Here is an 18,702-nt window from a genome sequence, read left to right on the forward strand (position 1 = left end):
TAACTACCTTTGTATGAAAGGTGCTTCCAGAAAAAAAGAAAATTATATTTACTTATTTAAAGGGCTTTAAATGCTGATAATGTAGCTGTCTGGAGAGTTTATATGATTCTATGATTAGTTAAATGGAAATTTAGAGGATCCATATATGGATGAAGTTAAGGTCTTTTGTGGGTAAAAGCCCAAAGGCATTTTAGTTAGAACAGCCTCTTTTCTACAAAGTACTTGCAGCTGTGTAGCAAAATTTTATCATGTAGGACCAGGAAGTACAGAAGGAACATGGAAGAATGCATATCCAAAGCTGATAACATGTTTTTTAAGAAAACCCTTTTGCCAAGCGAAAACTTGCATAGAGATTCCTTTATCAACTCCGAGTTTTTAATATGTAACAAATGAATTTGTTCTGTGATGCAAATGACACCAAGAAGCTATAAAATAGAGTGTTTCAGTTAACTCTCCAATAGTTGCATTTTTTCAGTTCACTGACAAGTAAAATCTTTCATTCAGTAAAAACAGATACTTGTAGACTGAGATGCATCCAGAGAGCAAATCTTTTGGAGAAGATGACAGATATTTCCATTGTGAACACAGTTAACTTGAATTTATATATAATTGTCTGGGAAAAAAAATACTCTTTGGAAGAGAACAAAATATTCTTTCAGTAATGGAGTAGTTTAAGGATAAGGAAATTATATTATAATTAAGATGAATTATGAAATGATGGGTAAAAACATATAGCTTGAGGAACATAGATACTAAAGCCTTAAACTTGACAAATATTTTGAACATTATAGAACAAAATTCAAGATTGTTTCAATTAGGAGTCCTAGAATCAATGTTTAAGTATCAGAACCGTGTTCACAATGAGTCATTAGGATTACAATTAGAGGTAAAAATTATGCAAAATGCATCAATAACAAAACCACATAATGAATTAAAAAATAAAAACCTTAGAACCCACTGTGTAGAGGGGTTTTCTTCATCAAGTATATTGTCTGCAACTAGATCTGAAACCTCTCAGCTATTACATAGTGCATTACCCACCTCCTCATAAAGCAACCTCTACAAATTGATATCGTTTTTTTTTTAAATGTTGATTTAAAAAATCTGGTTAAAAGTTTCTTTAACAATAAAGAAGAAAAAAAACTCAGAAAAAGCAATGATAATTATAATAACAGAGCCACAAGTTTATTAGTAATCAAGATTTGCTTAGAGATATTTGCCGCTAAATATTTTCTTAAAAGCTTAATTTTAATGTATCTTTCTCTTCAGTTTCATTAAAACAGATATTAAAATAGAGTATTTATTTTCCAGCAGCATGTAACCAACTTTTCTGAATAATCTCTTAAGTCTAGGGATGAAAGAGTTCTGGTGAGCACCAATTTGAACATGAGGTAGCAATGTGCTCTTGCTGCAAATGCGGCAAATTATACCCTTGGCTGCATTAGACAAAATATTATTGCCAGCAGGTTGAAGGAGGTCATCCTTCCCCTCTGTTCAGCACTGGTGAGGCTGCACCTGAAACAACGTGTTGAGTTCTGGGCTCCCCAGTACAAGATATGGATATACTGGAGAGAAAACAATGAAGGGCCGCTGTAGTGGTTAAGGCATTGGAGCATCTCTTACAGAAGGGAAGGCTGAGAGAGATGGGACTGTTTAGCCTGGAGAACAGAGGGCTCAGGAGGAATCTTGTCAACTTACATAAATACTTGAAGGAAGGGTGAAAAGAGGATGGAACCAGGTTCTTTTCAGTGGTAACCAGTAGCAGCAGCAGAAGCAATGAACACAAACTGAAACACACCAGGGTTCTCTTTGACAGTGAGGAAATGTATTTTTACCGTGAGGGTGATCAAACACTGGCACAAGTTGCCCAGTGTGGTTGTGAAGCCTCTTTTCTCAGAGATGTTCAAAAGCCATCTGAACATGGTCCTGGGCAACTGTCCAAAGGTGGCCTTGTTTGAGCAGGGGAGTGAACCAGATGGTCTCCAGAGGTCCCTTCCAACCTCAACCATTCTATGATTCTGTGATTCACCCATTAAATTTGTACAAACGTCTTTGCACACCAAAACAACCATTTGAAAACCAAACAACTGACTGCATAGATGTCCACTTGGAAAAATCAATGCAGATTTGCATGTACAAATGTAAAGGTTTTGTTCTTGGGAAGAGGATCATGTAAATATCTTTAAACCTTAAAAACGTTTTCTGAAATCTTGACAAGTTTTCTGTAAATGCTTCAACTTTCCTCTCACTAGCAAAACCAGAAATACAGACATTTGGCAGCTGAATTCTGGTCTAGGTCACTGGACTTTACCACAGTTAATTTTTACTTACAGATTTTACTAGGAATGTTCGGATAAAAGCATAAATTTGGATATGGAAGGGAATTTTACTTAAAAGACAAGTATGAAAGAAGAATGTGGCTATGAATCTTGACATAATCTGTAGGATTTCATGTTCAACAATGATCTATCTAATTTCTATTAAATAAAAACCAATACAAAACTCCCACCGAAAAAAAGTATCAGCAATATTTCAGGCTGTGGTTAAGAATAGAAGCACAAGAATAAATACTATCTGTAATGGGCAGAATTCAAATGAATCAGATCAAAAGCTTAGATTTTGATAGCCCTGGAATCTTTGGGTTTTTACAAAAAAGTAGATTACCCAGTACAACTTCCTTTGATTCGCCCTCACGTGCCAGATTTATTTATTTATTTACTTACTATTCTAGGTAACTAGAAAATATTCAAAACCTTCAAAGATCACCATATGAATAGATTTCACGTATAGAAGAAAAGCTGTTAAGAATTAAGTCAGCTAATTGGCTGATAGTGGATAAGAGTGACCATAAAAAGGGACAAAAACTTTAAGGAAACAAACAAAATGTATCAAATATTTAAATCTATATACGTGACTCTAAGGAGGTGAGTTGTTCTGCTGAAGTCATTAGGAGTTGCACACTTAACTGTATGCTTACAGATTTTAGTGGATCACAAAGAGGAATGCCTTAGCAAGAACATGTCTGTGCATTTGAGATGTTCACAATGCCAAATGGAAGCAAGTCACAGTGTGATTTGATCTTGGTGATATCACAGAGATTACAATAGTACCATGGGTCTTGACATTTTTATGCTCATTTATTTGGCTTATTGAAGGTACCTTCCATTTTAAAGACATTGAAATCCTGGTGGATCTACTTAAATTTGTTATCATAGAACACAGGTAGTCATATTTCCTTATTCTACATGGATGTAACCAAGGTAAACATAAAAATGCTGTAAGACATTCTAATGCTATAGCAAGTGGGGCCATATAAATATACTTCTGTCTGGTTGAGGAAACTGACCTAAAAGAGGACGCAGAATTATTTCTCTGTTGGGTACAACAGCTGAAGTCGTAAGTTTATCCAAAACAAGACAAATTGCATTATGTTTTCCAGTGTTATAAAGACATATGCTTGAGTACTCAAACTATGTGTGAAAGGTTGAAACTGACTGAAATTAATTTATTTAGTGCACATTCTGTGTTATGTTGGTTGGATTGATAATATGTATTTTATTTCTCTTCTGATATAGTAAACCCTCTCTTCTTCCTCTTCTGGGAAGGCATGTTTACGCGATTTCTCCTTGGTGATGGGAAATGGGTCTGTTTTATTTCTAAAATTTTAACATGTGTTGTATGAACTTTGCAGAAGATGGTGTTGACTAGTATATAACAGATGTTTTGAAACTAAGAAAAAATGATGTGTTCATTAAAAAAACACAATTAATTGCTTGCCTAGCTAGCATACAACATATGGTTACATTTGCACTTTTTAACGTCTCAAACATTTTGCACTCAAGAGTATTAAAGTTACCATAAAATTAAATGGGAAATAATAATACATGTGCCATCCAGTTTAAAATACCTCAGTTAAAATCTTGTCTAATATGCCTAAAGGAACCAGCAGTTTCCATAGAACTCAAGACTATTGAGTTGGTATAACTCTAGCTTACTCTATGTCCTGTAATACATCACCTAATTATTCAATTCCTAATTCAGTTCTTGTTCTGGCAGATCAGCTGAACATCTGGGAATACAAGAGATTTCTTTTTCTTGTAAACTTAACAAGCTGTCAGCGAGAGCATACTGATACTAAAAGGGTATGGGAGATAATTTATCCAAAGCAATCACCACCAATTCCATATAGAATCTTATTCCATGGGCAAGGCATTACATAATCTTGATGGTGATCACAGCTAGGAAATTAAGGCAGAAAAGCCAAGCTATAATTTGCAGTGGGCTGTGATCATGCAGATGTGTAAGCATTGAGCAACCATGCAGTGAAATGTGTATAATAAGAGTCACAGTGGACTCAATTAGAAAACAACTAGAGAGAATAAGTCTCAAATTCACAAGGGGATTGCATGTGGCAGCACCTAAGCTTTAGGCTTTTGGCCCTGCAGAAAAATCCACAGACCTAAGTCAGCTGCACGGATTCCTCAAGAACAGAACTGGGACAGTGCCTCTGAACAGGGTCTGCAAAAGCCAGGGTCCTGCAGGGGAACGTGGCTAAATTATCTAGTCAGAAATGCAAAAGACAACATGATCCCTAAAATCCTTATCATGGCAGCATGGGACCTTTCACCTGATAGGGATTTACAGCTCTGGGCTCTCTTTAGAGATCGATGAGCTTTCTTTAGAAATACAAGATATGGAATCTAGGTAGCATTAACCCTTTTGAAAGACATGAGAGGAAGATGTCAGTACTGAAGTACTCACTAGTGAAGTGAGGATGCTGTCTTTGCTTGGAAGCACTCTGTTCCATGACGTCTGTCTCTCACAATGTAGCAACTGCCAGGTTATAAAGAGTTATGAACATGAGCATGGCATAAGGGTAGGGAAGACAGAGAATGAAGCATGATCAGCCTCTGAAGTGGATTCCCTCTGAAGAAAATAACAGCAAATTTGTGGGATTTCAGAGAGAAGAAGAGGGATGAATATTTTTCTGGGTCTCTTCCTGACTTTAAGGGAGGAAGCTTGGGCATATTCACATTAAACAGATGAAAGATAAAACATATAAGCAACTCTTGGTCTGTGCGGATTCATTCCACCCTGACACTGATCTCAAGGGCTCAATTATTTGTTGTAAAAGGCCTACTTCAAATGCCCCCCAGCTGTGTAAATTTGACTCAGACTCCTAAGGAAACAGTTTAGTTGTGTGAAGTATCTGAGAACATCAGATAGTAGAGCCATGCAGGACAAGATGGTAAAACTGCAGAGGCAGGATTTTTGAGATGATGAGTATTAGCAACTCAAGAATAAAAGAGAAAAATTATTAATATGAAAATATAAATATGTCTTAAAGAAAAACACCACAGATAGTAAATCAGCAATATCAAGGGCCAGGCCACTGCAAAAACCATCAAAGGCAATCTTTTGCACCTGAGTAGCATCTGCCTGGCCAGCCAAAAGTCATTAGCTTTTTTTACATTTGTATGCCCTGGGCAGTAAGTGATTGTTTTATACTACATTGTGTATCCTACTTGCAGAATCCCTTTGCCTAAGGTAATTGTTCTTTGAACAAAGTAACACAGAGAAGGAAGATGACACCACTTCCAATTCCAAAAATATATATAATTACTACAATATCAATGTGTTTACATTTGTGTTCCGTCTAACTGACCCACCAGAGCTCAGCATCACACATGACCTTTGTCACTCACTGTTTACAACCAACCTACTTTAAATATTTAATTTTTTTTTTTAAGTAGAACTTCTTTAGGAAGAAGAGATTTTGTGTTTGGTGACTGGGATGTTTCTATTCTAAATAAAGATGCAATGTTTGATGTTATCTACTTTAAAATGCTCCATTAAAAAAATAGGAAACTCTTCCTTTCTTTCTGTCCATCTTTTGAAATACAAAGGTAGGTATCACTGCAGCTCATGCAAAATATGACAAATGATACAGTGCCTCACACATTCAAGGATTAATAGCTTGAGTTTCTTGAGAAAAAAGGAGCTAATTAAAACCAAATATATATGAAACCAAAATAGACATAAGCTAAACACTCAGCTGATTTGCTGTGTCAGGTTTGACGTCACTCTTGAGCTATAAACAAAACAATGGAAACTAAGATGTTTTAATCACAAGATATGGATACCTGTAGATTTTAGACCTCTTTACATATTTAAGATATGGTTTAAAGATAATGAAAAAATTTGACTTAGGTGCTTAAGTTGAGCCTATATTTTACCTTATACATCTGTCTTCTTGGTTCACCCAGCCTTAAATGACTACTCAGTGTCAGAAAGAGTAGCAGAATATGGCCTATAGGTAGGAGCTAACATTGTTCAAAGGTGACAAGTTAATGTGGCAGCCATCCATAGTAAATGGAATTGCTATCTTTAAAACAAAATTAAATTGATACATGACAGTTTAATAGAAAAAAAGAAATCACCAAGACCTGAAAATGTCAGTGAAAACAATTTAAGTGTAAATTCTAACTTAGTAATATTATATGTCTTCTTATCTGGTAACAGAAGGGAATTTTCTTAATGCCTCACATAAAACACCTGTGAAATTATTTTCCTAAAACTATACAGTACTGAAAAATAGCTGGAAAGTCTCATGGAAGAAATATCCGTTCAGATATATTAACTGCAAAGACGTAACTTCTTAATTACAAGACTGTGGGCTAAAACTTGGCCAGGATTCTTCTGGAGAGGTACCATTATATGCATGATCTGTTCTGACAGTTTTTAAGTATATTTTACCAGCTACAGTCAGATACAGAGTAATGGGCAATGAAGACCAGTGATTTCACACCACAGAACCTTGAAAGTGTAATTCTTTGTATATGCACTGAATCTCCATTAAAGAAGCGTAGTGTGTCTGCAAAAATTTAGATCCCCCTTGCCATGATTATCTGAGTAGAACAGTGTGAAGTAGCAGAAACCACTGTCAAAATCCAGTCACTCTATCCAGATTTCTGAGAGTCAAGTCTGGTTGCTATATTTATAAAAGAAACTGAAGGAGATTTTCAAATAATCCAGGTAAAACTTCTTTGTGTTTTCCCTGATACCTGTAAATGGTAATACCTGTAAATGGTAAAGCTGATCTATTTTGTTGAGAAAATGGCAAATCCATGTGCATAATTGTAGTTCATATAGAATATCCTTCACATAGTGCGTTATGAGACATTGGAGAGGAAAACAAAGAGCTGTGCAAAGAGATTTCTGAAACACTGAATTTTTGGAGTCACAAGTTGGGATATGAAAGTTGGAGGATAACTATGTCTCAGTATCAGCTCAATATAAGCCTTTCTAAGCCAAACAAACTAAACTTTTCACATATTTATTTTTTTCCTAATGCAAACTTAAACATGCTTCTTCCTTAACTCTTCTCCCTGAGAGAGATGAAAGAAATTATAGGTAAAGACAAATATACATGCAAACTAAAAGTTTATTTTCATGTGCTAGTTTAAGTAGTAATCTGATGTTGACCTCAATTCTTCTGTTTCTATGTGATAGGATGATTTTGAACCCTGCCGGAACAATCAGAAATTATCAGGTTAGGAGGAAAATGTGAAGGGAAAAGAAAATACGGATTCTAGGTATGGTAGATTAGATCTACATAGGAGTCATTAAAAGAGATCTATTTATTGAATGGAAAAAATAACTAGTACAACAGGGAATCTTGAGACCAGAAACCTGAACTGAAACAAGGAAGTATACTGAAGCTGTTCTGTAGACATAATTGAGGTATAAACCACAGTAAAGTAAAATAGAAAAGTTTTAAGGCAGATTTAATTTTGTGATTATGTCACAAATCTTAGGAACAATACGGAAATAAATATGGGTTATGTATATGAACAGCAGAACTAGAATGCTGCTATTTTTGTGGATTATACAATGAAAAAAAAGACTATTCAGCCCAACATGAAGAATTTTTGTGATTAAAATTAAGTGACATTCTATAAACATAAGTCTGAATGTTGTAGACAATGTATCTTATTAGCAGGACAAATAGCTGGTTGAGTTCTATCTTTACAAAAGAGTGTAAATCTCTTTTATATTAATAGTTTCATGGATTACCCATCAAGAAAGGGTCATGTAGTCTGACCTTCTGTAAGGGAAAGAACTTAAATTAATTCCTGTTTGAACTAGAGCAAGTCTTCTGGAAAAATAAAATCTTGTCTCAATTTAAAAAAATCTGAGTGATGATGAATTTACCACTCCTCTTGATAGTATGTTCCAAAGGTTAAGAATATCTTCACTATTAAAAAAAACCACAAAAACAAACCCACAACTGTGTGGTGTTTTTTTTCTTACCTGAATGTATTTGTATTCTACTTCATCAGGTACTCATTTTTCCTTACCTGAATGTATTTGTATTCTACTTCTGCTTAGACATTCTGGCACACTGACATCTCTGGTCTCCTTCTAAGTACTTATAGGCTGTAATGAAGTTGCCTTTTAACCTCTTTTTTGTTAAGCTAAAGAGGTAGTTTCTGGAGTCTTTCACAGTGTGTCTTTTCAGTTAATCTTTTAATCATTTCTGCAAGCCTGCCATGAGCAAAGTACCATCATCTTTCTTGAGCGGAGGCATCAGATACAGACAGAAGCAGCAGACGTCATCGGCTCAGGGACAAATGCACAGACCATACTTACACTGCTAAAGACGTGCTGCCTGGCAGTGATTCCAGGCCTCCAAGCCAAGAACTGCGGAAACTCCTGTGTCTGTGCTAGTGATGAGCCCTTCTCTATGGACTGCTGTTACACTGCATTGTTTTTCACAAAAGTATCTCCTAGGTTCCCTGTGATACACCCATGGTCCCGGAGTGAAGCTGCAGTGCTTGAAACTGAGGTTTGTTTTGTAGATTTACCAAAATGATATTTTTGTAGCATAACATAAAGTATCTGTTTTTCAGGGATAACATTAGGCTTGTAATAGCATAACAGTAAGTATCTGTTCTCCTTTCCATGAAGGAAAATGGATTTGAGGCAACCTGAAGAATCAGGGTAGACTAAATCAGGGTGAAGGAAGCAAAATTTTGTGCAGTTTCATTCCTTATCCCTATATGGAATAGTCCCTGGAGCTAAGTAATTTTATATTTATATTTATAAAAATAAAGATATTTACTTCTACATTTTATCCAGAATGAACCAGTTGGTTTGCTTCAAAAGACAGTTCAGGAATGGACCAAATTACATATGGAGTGGATCAGGGAATCATACCCTAGGCAACTAAGATATTTGGCAAAAACCCCCACATGTCCAAGCTACTATCATCCATGCCACTTCTTTACCCATGCAAGAATTGTGTTGGTCTATTTGCCTAGAGAGAAACTCCACTAGAAGCTGAAAATATCTTCTGCTTCCCACACTAACATCTCTCATACAGCCAGTATATCCTAGAGAACAGCTTGCAGTCTTGTACCGGGGAAACTTGTTTTCTGTTAAATCCTATAGCTGTTTGTGTAATGGGAAAATTGGCCTAGAACGTTTTCCAGCTGTTGTTAATTAGATGGGCCCACAGTGTTGGCCTCATTGGTTTTAAAGCAAACTAAAATAGAAGAGCAGCTGTGTTATAATTTTGTTCATTTTTCCCGATAATGAGCTGCAAACTATCTACCTAATCCAGATTTCATATTCTGAAGCCTTTCTGAATAAAGATAGAACATGTAAAATGTGGAGTGAAATAGTTTAGCCAGATACATTTTAAGAATATATAACAACAAAAGTATTTAGCCTTTCTCACAGAAGGTCTAGATATATTGGGTTGTTGTTCAGCAAAACATTTTCAGCCTTCTAAGCAGTTCAGCCATATTATCAGGTCTTCTGGTAAGTCATCAGGTACTCAAGACTGGAAGAGTCTATTGTAAGGCTTATAATTTATATATAGCATCATGTTTAGCACAAGACTGTTGTCTGAATACAGATTTTTTTTTTTTTTTTTCAGAGGAAACTGGAAAGTTTTAGCAAACCTAAAGGGCAATGTAGGTGTCTGGCCCTTAAAGTAAAATTCACAGCTCTGCATTACATACTTAAGGTCTCCTGCATGATCCTACCACTGTCCTGGAGTCCATGCCCAAGGTAGCTTTCATTATTCTGATCTACAAAATTCAAGACAGGAGAATCCTTGGAATTTCCTGAAGTATAAATACACCTTAAATATCCCAGAAACTTTATTGTATTTGACTATAGTGAATTTTCTGTACCTAGAATCCACACTGCAAGCTCACTGCAGGAATTAAAGACGGGACAGTCTTACCTAACTTCAGATATAGACTATATAAGTATCTACCTCAGAGCTGTCGCAGTAGGTTCCTTTTTTTAGTCAATGGGAAGAAGTAGGACCTTTGATCTAATCCATCTCATCTTAAAGAAGATAGCTCAAAATGTTTTGATGACTTGCATGTGTTTGTCTTCTTTGACTCTGAAGGAAGCTATATATGATTGTCTTTGATGTACATGCTTACGCTGTCATGCAAATCCCACTCTGAGGGTAAGACTGTTCTTTAAAAAAGTGAGTTAGGGTCATAATTTGGTTTCAAGGCAAAAGGAGATAAACTACCTTTTTTGCCCACAGATCTCTTTCTATGGCCATATAATATACTATTCAGCTAGTGTTTGATGATTTGCAGGGGGAATGTTCAGAAGGCAGCCTTCTGGATGAACTCTAAGAGTATGCTCTCAGCAAGAAAGTAAAGTGCTTCATAGTGAGTGATTTAGCACCTACTTCCACAGTATTTGACAGGGCACTATATCACATATTATTTCTAAATTCATCACACCAGTAACTCTTTCATTATAAGGTAAGAACAATACTAGGCAAAATATTTTAATGCTTTTAGTTCTTACATGCACACACATCTTTTTATCCAGCTTCTTGACAAATGGTCTTACAAAATGGCTCAGAGGTAATATGCTTTGCTGATTTGTGGGCTAAAGCCAAGTGGTTGGAGAGTCATACTTGTAATATTGACTGATATGAAAACTGTATTGAGTGATGGGGAACAGGTGCATCTTCTGTTTGCAAGAACATTGGCCTCTCTAATTTGTTTCTCTGTAGGTATTTGTAAAGGGCAAGTTCATTGTGTACCTCAAGGCAGCTTTTAAAACCCTTTCAGACCTTCTGCTCCAGCAGAAATCTATTCATTTCACTATTAAACAAGGCAATGTGACTGACACAACCTGATGTGACACTTCACAGGGCGACTCATTGCTCGGGAAATATAAAACGACAAGAGCTCCATCACTTTGGTGAAAGAATGTGCTCTTTGGAACAGAAATGAAAAACTTGTAACAGCATATCCTGTTATCCTGTCCCCTATTCCCTTGTAACGATAAATAAAGAAACCAAACACAGAAAATTAGATGCTTGTTTACTAGTTTTGTGCCAGTAAAATAGTCTAGCCACTTGAGGATTTAAGTGTATGGGGTTTTGTCAACTTACGTGACAACAGCTGAAGTATGTGTCAAGGACACCATAACCCAGCTCTGCTGGCAAAGGATCAGAAAGTTGTCTTTATTTCAGCTTCATAGAAGACAAGAATAATTACCTGAAGAATCTTTTACCCACCTCCTACCCGATCAATGCAGAGAAGCATTCAGAGGAGGTCTTGTCTCAAGCAAAGACATAAATGACACCAGCCTGTGTCTACCATAGCTGCAGGAATTTGGCTTGCAAAAAATCCAGTAACTATGCATACCAGTGAAAATAACATCATCATTTTGCACATATGGAATTAAATAATCTCCAGCATGACTGGCTGTCCTCCAGGGCAAGGCTTTTTCCCTTCTTTGGGAGCTTTTGTGTATTCCCTCACCTGTTCAACAATGTAAGTGCATGTCTGGTGATTCATGGGTCTTTCATGCAGATCAGGGAGCTGTTTAGACCCAGCAAGAAGGAAACAACTGGCACAGGGTGTGATTTGAGCAAACACTGTCTCTGCTTCAGCAACTTAGTCAGGACCCATTCCATCCTAGTCATTGTGCAAAACCTTTTCTTGGGGTAAGCATAGCTGTTAGTGAATGAAAGTGGTGGTGTTTTATACAATAGCTTGAAGGTTAGTTCACATTCCAGTTTTCAAGTGTTTTAAATAGAAACCAATAAGGAAGCACAAAAGGGAGCAAGTCTCCATTCCACCTGTTGAAATGAGGATACTGATGCTTCAGAGCCCAGGGGGAGAGCTGGCAGCAGGAACTTACTCTTTGCCAGTTGACAAGGACACTGCTGTTATAAGGTGATCAGTTATAGGCTATATACTATTGCCTACTGTATACCCAAACTCCATACTCCAGGTGAAGTATATTAATTATGGGAAAGTGATATTAAAAAGTGAATGGAAAGTTCTACAGCTGCTTTTTCTGAAAACTTTTCTGAGAACATGCTCTGTATGTCTGTGGGAGCTATGTATGTAATGCAATTTTTATGCTCATTAAGGAGAAATTACCAAACATATTCATCTGAGAGAACAAATACATTCTTTATTGTCTACCAACGTTCTTGCCACAATAGCATGAATAGAGTGTTGTCTGTAATTTTCTTCTGGTTTATATACTACAATAAATCTGACTTTTAAGACGCATTTTATTTTTTAACTTCTATAGTTTTACAAGATTTCTGTGGCAAATTAGTCACTTAAATTGACCTAGTCTTACATACAATACAGCTGAGCCTGGTGATTAACCCTGTGAAGATACAACACAAAGCTGGAAGAAAACCTCATGAACCGTGCTCTGACATACCTACCTCCATGAGGGTGGACTTGCTGTTGTGCATTCTCTCGTTATAACAATCTCAGCTTCTGTCAAAAAGGCATGCTTGCAAAACCTACCCTACCCTAAATTTCCTACCCTAAAATCCACCCTAACCAAACAGCAAGGCAAGACAGCTGATGTCAGTTGGCCACTACTAGATGGACAAAAGCTGGAAGACTTCTGAGTCTCTCCCTTCTTGAGCAGCACCGGGAGTGCTCATCAGCCAGAGCAGGCATCTGAGGGAAGGGTGCTGCCTGCTCAGCAGTAGGTTCTTACAGACTGCCGGTGGCAAGGGAGCTCTATGGTGGCAGCAAAAGCTTCTCCCACTTCCCTTGGCACTTCAATGTGTAGAGCAAATAGAACAGCAGACTGTACTAGCAGTCACTTACGGTGTGGGTAACGTGATTGTGTGACTTATGAGCAGCCACAGGACATGTTAAATTAATTCTACATCTGCCCAGGTGAACTTACAATTAGGCATGATCAGAAGTTAATGTGTGTAGGGGAGCTTATAATGGTTGCAGAATCACCATCTCGCACAAAACATTCAGCAGGAGTGGTCAATAGGGCTTATAAACACTGTTTGAACTCATTGTCAGTGCACTACATTAGGAAAATATAGCCTAATTCCCTCCTCCATTTCCTGCAAGTGAGAAAATTGAATCTGCTAATTAAATATCTTTTTTCCCTGCAGAGGGTTATAATAGCCAAGATACCATATGAAAACAAGTATGCAGACAGATAACTACAGACTTTTCTTCTTCGAGTGAGAATGGCTTGCCCTGAGGTAGATAATAGAGTTGCTGTCCTTACCTGTTTTTTCTCTGAAGCAGCTCTAGAACTGCCACAGTTAAGGTTAACTGGAATTTGGTTCACAAGTCTAGGGATAAGGAAAAGTGGAGTTTCTAAGGCCAGACTGGTGCTGCATGCCAGTGTTGTACTTTGGTTGATTTTAAAACATTTGGCTATAAACTTCTTGGCAGATCTTAATTTGTTTCATGGGCAGCTCTGTCAGCAGCAGCAGAGGAAGGAATAGACAGAAATTAGTTGCAGTCTGGTCAGTCTTCAAAATGTAAATTTTCATTCTTGTGGGGTGAAGCTCATGAGCTTCCCTCATGGGCAGCACTGGAAGCCAGGAGATCCCACTGTACTTCAGGGCCAGTGTGGCTTTGAGGCATATAACTTTTAAGTTTTAAGGTTGTGTAGTGGCTCTGAACTATGACAATTTTTAATTACAGTTAACTCCTTTTCAGGTACCCTTTTAAAGTTGTTTAGTGGCTCTGAACTACTACGATTTTAATTACAGTTGACTCCTTTTCAGGTATCTTTTTCCTTTTCTATATGTTGCAAATTGCTTTGATATGAGTGACTGTATGGAACTGTGTTACACAGTTATGATCAGGGTCCCATGTACATTAACACACATAAAATAATGAAAATACTGTCCTTTATTAATTTTGCTCACCTCTAATTACATCTTGACTAGTTCTGTTTTATAAAAGAAAACCCAAACATTTTCTTTATTTTCTTAGTTAGGAATTTTGTGAACTTTCTGTATTTTAGGAGAATGATATATAAAGCCTTAGCTGGTTCTCTTCATTATTCTGAATGCTAGCTTTTACCCGTTTCATAAAGCAGCAACACGTTTGTAGCATGAATGATTTCATGTCAGAAGGTTCAGAACACAATAGATTCCATGGTTCTTAAACTTTTTTTTTTCTCATTTCAATTTTGAAGGATAGTGCTAATTATATTTTTACTTTGGGAATGAATAGTTTCTAACCAAACACAAAAGTTGCTAAAACCTACAAACAATAAATAGGAGAGGATGTGCAGAGTCAGGTTCAAAGTACACACAGAAATTTTTGCAATTATTTCAATTATTATAAATGATATTTTAATTATTATAAAATATTATTATAAAGTGCAATTATATATTTTTTTTTAATATTTTAAATTATATGGAACTGAGGTTGTAAAATTGTCTGAGGTGGCTGAGACTATTTGGAATATGTGGTCCTAACTGTGTTTTTCATTTCATCACAGTAGATAACCATTGCATCCTAGGAGACACTTCATCTGAGACAATATACTGTAAGTCCCTGTTAATTTCATTATAGTAATTGATTAACAATTTATTGTAATAATATCTGCATTTCATTTTTTTCTAGTGTATTTATGCCCATTGAATTGTGAAGAATACTATATCTAAAAATTTGCTTTTTACTTGAACTTTCATTGTTCAAAATTTGGATGAAAAGGGACTTTTTAACCTGGAAATGACATGTATCAGTGCACAGGATAGAGTAAAAATATTCTATTTTTGGTCACTGACCTCAATTTTTGTCTCAAAAAAAAATTGCTTACATGGGGTTTTTTTGCATGTTTCTTATGAGGAAATAGATTATCCAGTCAGCTGGAAACACGATTGCTTCTGAGCTGTATCTGGAAATGCCAGTGACAATGCTCATCATCCTGAGTAACTAGTTCTAGTCCCTGACCAGGGAAACAATAGGATGGGGGAATAACCTGAAGGCTCCACCCCTGAGCGATCCTCTCTTGCCTGTGTGCAGCAGCAAAGACATTCTCCAGCATCAAAGGTCGTGGTCTTTAAAAGAAAAAAAAAAAAAAAAAAGCAGTTCTGAAAAGGCAAGCAGATTATGGAAGACAAGTATTTGAAAAACTAGAGGTGTCTTAATGACACAAAGGGGCTAAAGCTTACTTTCCCCCTTTTATTTCTCTCTGGGATGATTACTGTTGCCTGGAACTCAATAAGTTCATATCTGTTGCACTGCCAACGGTGGAGCCAAAATACATCCAAGTGTGAAATATCGAAGAATGGGAGGTTGGAGGAGTTCATTAAATTACCTCCCACTTCATCATCTGCTCTACAGCTCAGTGAGGCAGATGAGTTTCTTTGACAGTCTGACCTTTCTATTTCAATAGGCTGGCCTGCCATGGAGATGGTCTTCTGGGGCTTTTGAGGCTAGAGATATTTTGTGCTTAGTAAGACACTTCAAGTTAAAACTTCCACTTGTACTCATTCAGATTACTTTTAGCTGTCATTCACCTTTTGCGCTTATCCTTGCTTGTCCAGCCTTGATGATTTCTTTCTTGATCTTTTAATGCATGTCTTGTCCAGATAACTTGCAGAAGAAAAAACAGGATTACACATGGAAATGTGCAAAGTTTTTAGGCAATGTTTCCTTTTTACTTCTTTTCCCAGTTATCTGAGAATCAGTCAAGTTGTGAACACCCTCCCTATCTTGCCAACAGTGTGCTCAGAAACACTTCTTGTATCTTTCCTGAGAGGTTAATTCACCCTTTCCAAACTGGAGAATAAGATCTTACATTTAAGAACTGGTATGTCATTTTCTGCTGGTGCTACTGTATAATTTATCTGGTTTCTGAGAGAGAAGCATATTTTTATATATACGCTTCTTCTTCTTCTTTTTTTTTTTTTTTAAAGGTTCATCTAATAGTAAAAATATAGAGGTAAGCATCAGGGAATCTATATATATATATAAATATATATGAGTTTGTTTGCTTGTTTGCGTTTTTAAGCTTGGCAAATGCCTTTGATCTATGCTGCATCTTTAGAACAAGCCACTTCACCAGGAAAGTCAGGGGAGAAAAAAAAAAAACCAAAAACTTGCAAAATAAGCAATACACAGTGCACCTCATACCAAACAAGAGCAACATTAATGAATTAATTAAAATGTGGGTCACATCTTTCCTAACCGCATCAGATGTCAGAAATAGCAAGTAGTCCAATCACATTTAGAAATAATTAATAGGAATACTGTGGTAAATTAACATAATAAATAACATTATAATTACAGGAATGATACATACAATTACTAAGAAACAATCATCATTAGCAAGAGAGCTTTGTTACTGCATTTGTGTTTACATAATTCACAGTTGTACTACTCACTGAAAGTTATCCCAAGACAAATGGCAGCTAGCCAGTATTAGAAAATAACAAATCAGTATTCTTGGGATGCTGGGTAACCATAGTGGAGTTGGATGATTTATTTTTCCTTAGTGAATGGTTAATTCACCCCAAAATCCCCCATAAAACACAATTTTGGTTGTCCCATTGTCATTTGGATTGAAGCAGCGGTATTTCATGCTTCTTATCCAGCAATTAAGAAGGCAGAGCCCTTGCTCAGCTTAGAATAAACAAGGGTTAAAATTTTAATCAATACTTGAACCCACCTTACCTACCTCATCCAGAAGGATCTCACCACATCTTGCTCTTCTTTTTCTGTGAAGTGGTTGGGTCAGTGGCTCTAATAATTTCTGTTGGATCTATAAATGAATTGCTTTTCTGGTCTATGTAAATAATTTGAACGTGTAAATACTGGAACTCAGCTCTTCTGCTTTTGTGTTCTAATCTCCAGGATAAGCCAGTGCTCCATGTGAGACATCTCACACTTACTTAATATGACATTTTCTAAAAGGAAGGAGAGTTAAGCCATTCATCTGAAGTGAAGCATCAAAGTTCAAATCTGTTCTTCCTCTAGTGCAGGGGAGGGAGCAGAATCTTTGTTTTATTACGTTCTCTACATTCTAGTAGAGAGTATTATGAGACATAGTACCCTTAACTATCTCCTCTTGGAGTTTTGTCAGTCAGTACTTAGTCACTCTATATATCTGTGGAAAGCTGGGCCCTTATATATATTATTAGCATTTCAATAAAATTCTCATTTTCCATCGCTCAACATTACCTTTTATTTACTCAGTGGAAGAACAAGCATTACACAAAAAATCCTAACTACATTACGGTACATTATTAACTTATGTTCCTTCCATTTTCAGTCAGTTCTCTAGTTATGCTGCAATTGTTATGGTTTCAAAACTATAAAAAAGAAAAGCCATATTGGAATTCGGTAAGGGCAAACACAAGATCAGTTGTAGGTTGTTTACTTCTATCTGTAATGATATTCTAGACATGTATAGGAATCCATGCCAAAAGCTGCAGAAGTAAGATTAGCTTTTCAGTTCATTCTGACTTTTACTTTTTAATTAAAACATGTCCACATTTTCCATTCATTTGCAATGAAATAATTGGGATTAAGAAGAAATAAAACAGTTACTTCCATAGAAACACAGCAAGGTTCTGTGTATTCTATACATAACACAGTATCCCTATGGTTAACTCTGAATTTTCACACAGGAGGGCCTATATAAAATCTAAAATACATTAAACGTGGGCAAAGGGTGCAAAGTGGGCATTGATGCAAATGAAAATGAGCTTTCTCACTTGGAGAGGAAATCAAAATATTTTTAAAGTAATATTCATGGGTAATATAATGCTGGTGATCCTTAATACTTAAATCATATATCAAAAATCACCATGCTATGCTGCATTGCTTTGCCCACAATTGGAAATTCTCAAATGTTGTCTATTATTACAATAGTAGTCTCATGTTCTTACTCAATAGTTAACAATGAAAGTTACAGGGCTTTGTCCAACTTTCAATACCTGCTTTAGCTAAGTAAAGTAACCAGCCAGGCTCCCTGTACTGTAAAGAAAAACACTCTTCTATGGAGTAGCTCAGAGCACCTCAGTCAGGATCCTCTGAACCACCTACCGGAGGAACGTGGCCCAACCTGCTGATGATAAAGGCAACCTACAGGAACTGCCTAGGCAGCTGGATAATTTGGGTGGCCAAAACTGGGTGGTGTCAATGTTTATCCCCATTTCAATACCCAACATGAGCACACTAGTTCTAAATACAATTGTTAAGTAAATTTTTGAAATAGCCCTGAGTCCCTGGTGTCTACTTTTTCCTTATTTTTCACTTCCTTTCCCTCACAGTTTTCTAGAGGTGTAGAACAACATTTTTAAAGTAATTTAGGTGTCCAAAGTGGCAAACCGGTACCTAATGGGATTTTCAAAAGTCCTTAACTGCAGTTGGAGTCAGGTACAAAATAGGAGATCTTCAA

The sequence above is a fragment of the Falco biarmicus genome, chromosome 5, assembly GCF_023638135.1.
Source record: "Falco biarmicus isolate bFalBia1 chromosome 5, bFalBia1.pri, whole genome shotgun sequence".
Classification (NCBI taxonomy): Eukaryota; Metazoa; Chordata; class Aves; order Falconiformes; family Falconidae; genus Falco; species Falco biarmicus.